The 6570-nt window shown below is 48.4% G+C and overlaps 1 non-coding gene across 1 annotated transcript; it reads left to right on the top strand.

Moving 5' to 3' along the window:
• Positions 1 to 6299: 6299 nt before the first annotated feature.
• LOC131291922 (5.8S ribosomal RNA) lies at positions 6300 to 6454 on the top strand. The gene has a single exon (XR_009189657.1). It is a non-coding gene; the product is annotated as a 5.8S ribosomal RNA (ribosomal RNA).
• The last annotated feature ends 116 nt before the right edge of the window (positions 6455 to 6570 follow it).

The following is a 6570-nucleotide window of genomic DNA, read 5'->3' as shown; positions in this document are numbered from 1 at the left end:
GCATAAGGCTCAGTATAACAGCTATAATTTACGAGATCATCAACCTAGTTACTTGGATAACTGTGGAAAATCTAGAGCTAATACATGCAACATGCCAGGACCCTCGCGGGAACTGGTGCACTTATTAGTCAAACCAATCGCGGGTTCTCCGTGTCATTGAGTTGAAGTCTGGATAATGATGCTGATCGTATGGTCTCGCACCGACGACAGATCTCGCAAATATCTGCCCTATCAACTATGGATGGTAGTATAGAGGACTACCATGGTTGCAACGGGTAACGGGGAATCAGGGTTCGATTCCGGAGAGGGAGCCTGAGAAATGGCTACCACATCCAAGGAAGGCAGCAGGCGCGTAAATTACCCAATCCCGGGACGGGGAGGTAGTGACGAGAAATAACAATATGAAACTCTTTAATGATGTTTCATAATTGGAATGAGTAGAGCATAAATCCTTCTACGAGGATCAAGTGGAGGGCAAGTCTGGTGCCAGCAGCCGCGGTAATTCCAGCTCCACTAGCGTATATTAAAATTGTTGCGGTTAAAACGTTCGAAGTTGATACTTGTCCAACACAGTCCGGCTCCGCCGACCCGGTCAACCCGTGGTCGGTGGGCCAAGTCGGAATCTGGTTGCGACTCAATGGTGTGGTAGGGCACCAAGTCTGTGTCATGGTGTGCCCTTCAACGGGTGCAAGTGTAACATAGAGCTCGACCGCTCACGTTTACCTTGAACAAATTAGAGTGCTTAAAGCAGGGTGCCCAAACGCCCTAGAATAATCTTGCATGGAATAATGGAATACGACCTTGGTCTAATCTTTCATTGGTTTGTACTCAGACCGGAGGTAATGATTAACAGAAGTAGTTGGGGACACTAGTATTACGGCGCGAGAGGTGAAATTCGTAGACCGTCGTAAGACTAACTAAAGCGAAGGCATTTGTCAAGGATGCTTTCTTTAATCAAGAACGAAAGTTAGAGGATCGAAGGCGATTAGATACCGCCCTAGTTCTAACCGTAAACGATGCCAACTAGCAATTGGGAGACGCTACAACCAGGTGCTCTCAGTAGCTTCCGGGAAACCAAAGTCAGGTTCCGGGGGAAGTATGGTTGCAAAGTTGAAACTTAAAGGAATTGACGGAAGGGCACCACAATGAAATGGAGCTTGCGGTTCAATTTGACTCAACACGGGAAAACTTACCAGGTCCGAACTTATGGAGGTGAGACAGATTAATAGCTCTTTCTCAAATTTAAGGGTAGTGGTGCATGGCCGTTCTTAGTTCGTGGATTGATTTGTCTGGTTAATTCCGATAACGAACGTGACTCACATATGCTAACTAGAACGCAGTCAGCGTTAATGCGTCGATGCCGATTGGAACGGGTTAGGACCTTTCGGTGGAGTATGACCTGACACCTTCGCTGTTCGTGTGCGCAAGTGCACTTACGGTACGCTGCTTAGCAGGACAATTTGTGTTTAGCAAAATGAGATCGAGCGATAACAGGTCCGTGATGCCCTTAGATGTTCTGGGCTACACGCGTGCTACAATGTGGGTAGCAGCGTGTCTCCTATTCCGAGAGGAACGGGAAATCACTCAAATACTCACTTAGTAGGGATTATGGATTGCAATGGTCCATATGAACTCGGAACTTCTAGTAAGTGCTGGTCATCAGCCAGCGTTGAATACGTCCCTGCCCTTTGTACACACCGCCCGTCGCTACTACCGATGGATTATTTAGTGAGGTCTTTGGAGATGATCGTTCGCTGGATCCTCGTGAACCGCGTCTGCTTTATCGAAGTTGACCGAACTTGATGATTTAGAGGAAGTAAAAGTCGTAACAAGGTTTCCGTAGGTGAACCTGCGGAAGGATCATTAGTGGCCAAGTGATCCTTCCAGAAGTCCGAACCTGCGGGTTGAGACTTCGGCACAAGTTGCCATATGATAATTGACGAAACACTATAGAAGTCCGAACCTGCGGGTTGAGACTCAGGCACAAGTTGCCATATGAAAGTTGACGAAACACTAACAAGTCCGAACCTGCGGGTTGAGACTTAGGCACACGTTGCCTTATACATGACTTCGAACAAATACACAAGTCCGAACCTGCGGGTTGAGACTTAGGCACAAGTTGCCTTATACATGACTTCGAACAAATACACAAGTCCGAACCTGCGGGTTGAGACTTAGGCACAAGTTGCCATATGAAAGTTGACGAAACACTAACAAGTCCGAACCTGCGGGTTGAGACTTAGGCACACGTTGCCTTTTACATGACTTCGAACAAATACACAAGTCCGAACCTGCGGGTTGAGACTTAGGCACAAGTTGCCTTATACATACATTGGCCAAATAAACAGAAGTCCGAACCTGCGGGTTGAGACTTAGGCACAAGTTGCCATATTATATTCGATCAAACACTAAGTAGTCCGAACCTGCGGGTTTAGACTCAAGACCGTAACAAGATGTCACTATACAAGTCCGAACCTAAGGGTTGAGACTTAATGCGATCTAGATACCAAGTTGACATCCAATACCTGTTGAGCAAAACCAAAGATTCCCTGTTCTCGAATGATTACACTATATAACAGGGAATCATGAAGAAATCAAGCAAGCGTGAAACAAAGTCATCACTTGGGCATGCTCGATAGCCAACCACATGACCTTAACCTAAGAGAGCATGCAAACCACATGATACCTATAAACGATTAACCCGCCCTAGTTCAATCGTTCACCAAGTGATGACTTCAGTATGGCTAAGAGAAAAACTTTTAAATGGGAAAAACTCTAAGTCCGAACCTCCGGGTTGAGACTTCCGCGTCGGAGGTGGGCGCACCTCCTATCCGAAAGATGATGAATCAGGGGTGTTCGGTCAGCAATGGTCGGATGCCCCGTCGTAGTCCAACTATGACAATCAAAGTCAAGACCTCCGGGTTGAGACTTTCCGCGAGTACAAGCATAAAGGAACACGGACCAAGCCGTACCGAGAGAATCGGTACTAGAGCCCTCGTGGTTCTACATTGAGAGAGCCCTCGTGGTTCTCATTAGGGGCTTTATGCAAGTCGTACTCAATACTGTGGTGTGAAGTATAAAGTATAGTCTTCGCCTGGTCCACGCTGCTTCGGCGGTCCTGGGTAAGATAGTTCATTCTAGCTTGCCCTATAGTGGAATGAGGACACTTAATGCTTCGTCTTTTAGCGGCGGCTAGACTCCTCCTCACGGGGAACGAGTTGACGCACACAGCGGCGGCTTACGCACTATGGCAATCATGGATGCCTGAAGATTCCGTGAAGTTCTCCCCTGGTCCACGCTGCCTCGGCAGTCCTGGGTAAAATGGAATATTTCCAGCTTGCCCTATAGTGGAAGAGGACTATCCAACAATACAAAGTCAAGACCTCCGGGTTGAGACTTTCCGCGTCGGTGGTGTCGCGCACCGCCTATCCGAAAGATGGTGTAACAGGGGTGTTCGATCAGCAATGGTCGGATGCCCCGTCATAGTCCAACTATGACAACCAAAGTCAAGACCTCCGGGTTGAGACTTTCCGCGTCCGGAGGTACGCGTACCGCCTACCCGAAAGATGGTGTGCTTCTGGGGTATTCGATGAGTCGGATACCCCGTCGTAGTCCAACTATGACAATACAAAGTCAAGACCTCCGGGTTGAGACTTCCGCGTCGGAGGTGCGCGCACCGCCTACCCGAAAGATGATGAATCAGGGGTGTTCGATCAGCAATGGTCGGATGCCCCGTCGTAGTCCAACTATGACAATCAAAGTCAAGACCTCCGGGTTGAGACTTCCGCGTCCGGAGGTACGCGTACCGCCTACCCGAAAGATGGTGAATCAGGGGTGTTCGATCAGCAATGGTCGGATGCCCCGTCGTAGTCCAACTATGACAATCAAAGTCAAGACCTCCGGGTTGAGACTTTCTAAGAGTACAAGCATAAAGGAACACGGACCAAGCCGTACCGAGAGAATCGGTACTAGAGCCCTCGTGGTTCTACATTGAGAGAGCCCTCGTGGTTCTCATTAGGGGCTTTATGCAAGTCGTACTCAATACTGTGGTGTGAAGTATAAAGTATAGAGTCCTCCACTGGTCCACGCTGCTCCGGCGGTCCTGGGTAAGATAGTTCATTCTAGCTTGCCCTATGTGGAAGAGGACTCAATACCCTACCTGTTGAGCTTGAAACAAAGTCATCACTTGGGCATGCTCATATTGCCATACAATATTCCATTATCTACTAATGAGCATGCAGCTATATGATTATAACCTGTAAACGATTACCCCGCCGTAGTTCAGCGCTTCAACCAAGTGATGACTTCAGTATGGCTAGTGTGTGAAGTATAAAGTATAGTCCTCCCCTGGTCCACACTGCTTCGGCGGTCCTGGGTAAGATAGTTAGTTCTAGCTTGCCCTATGTGGAAGAGGACACCATACTTAATACTGTGGTGTAATGAACAAAGTATAGTCCTCCACTGGTCCACGCTGCTTTGCAGTCCTGGGTAAGATAGTTAATTCTAGCTTGCCCTATGTGGAAGAGGGCATACAAGACAAAGTATAGTTCTCCCCTGGTCCACGCTGCTCCGGCGGTCCTGGGTAAGATAGTTAATTCTAGCTTGCCCTATGTGGAAGAGGACATAATACTCTACCTGTTGAGCTTTAAACAAAGTCATCACTTGGGCATGCTCTATAGCCAACCACATGACATTAACCTAAGAGAGCATGCAGCGTATTATCCCAATGCAAAGTAAACGATAGACTCGCCCTAGTTCAGTGCTTCAACCAAGTGATGACTTCAATATGGCTAGTGTGTGAAGTATAAAGTATAGTCCTCCCCTGGTCCACACTGCTTCGGCGGTCCTGGGTAAGATAGTTAGTTCTAGCTTGCCCTATGTGGAAGAGGACACCATACTTAATACTGTGGTGTAATGAACAAAGTATAGTCCTCCACTGGTCCACGCTGCTTCGGCGGTCCTGGGTAAGATAGTTAATTCTAGCTTGCCCTATGTGGAAGAGGGCATACAAGACAAAGTATAGTTCTCCCCTGGTCCACGCTGCTTCGGCGGTCCTGGGTAAGATAGTTAATTCTAGCTTGCCCTATGTGGAAGAGAGCATACATGAACCAAGAACGAAGGTTATGATCGAGGAATGATTCGACAACTAACCGATGGTATGAAATGTGAAGAATTCAAGCAAGCACACAATCAAGTCATCACTTGGGCATGCTCGATAGCCAACCTCATGACATTAACCTAGTAGAGCATGCAAAAACCAATATATATGTAAACGATGCCTCCCTAGTTCAGCGCTTCAACCAAGTGATGACTTCAGAATGGCTAAATCAAATCGGTTCAAAACATACCATCGGTACCCTATTGAAACACACAAGTCGATATCAAACCTCATGATTGTGTAGTCCTCCACTGGTCCACGCCGCTTCGGCCGTCCTGGGTAAAATGGAACATTCCAGCTTGCCCTATGTGGAAGAGGGCACATTACTCAATACTGTGGTGTGAAGTATAAAGTTCAGTTCTCCCCTGGTCCACGCTGCTTCGGCGGTCCTGGGTAAGATAGTTCATTCTAGCTTGCCCTATGTGGAAGAGGACACTTCATACTTCGTCTCTAAGCGGCGGCTTGACTCCTCCCTACGGGGAACGGGTTTACGCGCACAGCGGCGGCTTACGCACTATGGCAGTCATGGATGCCTTACGTTTCTATGAAAAGTGTGTTCCTCCCCTGGTCCACGCTGCTTCGGCAGTCCTGGGTAAGATAGTTAGTTCTAGCTTGCCCTATGTGGAAGAGGACACGTAGACTTACTGTGGTGTGAAGTATAAAGTTCAGTTCTCCCCTGGTCCACGCCGCTTCGGCCGTCCTGGGTAAAATGGATTCATCCAGCTTGCCCTATGTGGAATGAGGACACTTTATGCTTCGTCTCTAAGCGGCGGCTTGCTCCTCCCTACGGGGAACGGGTATACGCGCACAGCGGCGGCTTACGTTATGGCAGTCATGGATGCCTTACGTTTCCATGAAAAGTGTGTTCCTCCCCTGGTCCACGCTGCTTCGGCAGTCCTGGGTAAGATAGTTAGTTCTAGCTTGCCCTATGTGGAAGAGGACACGTAGACTTACTGTGGTGTGAAGTATAAGGTTCAGTTCTCCCCTGGTCCACGCCGCTTCGGCCGTCCTGGGTAAAATGGATTAATCCAGCTTGCCCTATGTGGAATGAGGACACTTTATGCTTCGTCTCTAAGCGGCGGCTTGCTCCTCCCTACGGGGAACGGGTTTACGCGCACAGCGGCGGCTTACGCAAGTTAGTCACCCTCGGCAGTGGATCACTCGGCTCATGGATCGATGAAGACCGCAGCTAACTGCGCGTCGTAATGTGAACTGCAGGACACATGAACATTGATAAGTTGAACGCATATTGCACGTCGTGGGAACCTACCATGATGTACAGATGACTGAGCGCTTATATTTGAGAAATGTATCGCATACATTTAACTACGCCGTGACACCCGTCACGAGACGTGCACCATGATGTTAACTAGGGTCGCGACGACCCGCTAGCATTAAAGAACCCGTGGTTT

This window comes from Anopheles ziemanni (genome assembly GCF_943734765.1).
Source record: "Anopheles ziemanni chromosome X unlocalized genomic scaffold, idAnoZiCoDA_A2_x.2 X_unloc_2, whole genome shotgun sequence".
Taxonomy (NCBI): Eukaryota; Metazoa; Arthropoda; class Insecta; order Diptera; family Culicidae; genus Anopheles; species Anopheles ziemanni.
The sequence above is the reverse complement of the archived record's forward strand: the minus strand, read 5'-3'. Positions and strand labels throughout refer to the sequence as shown.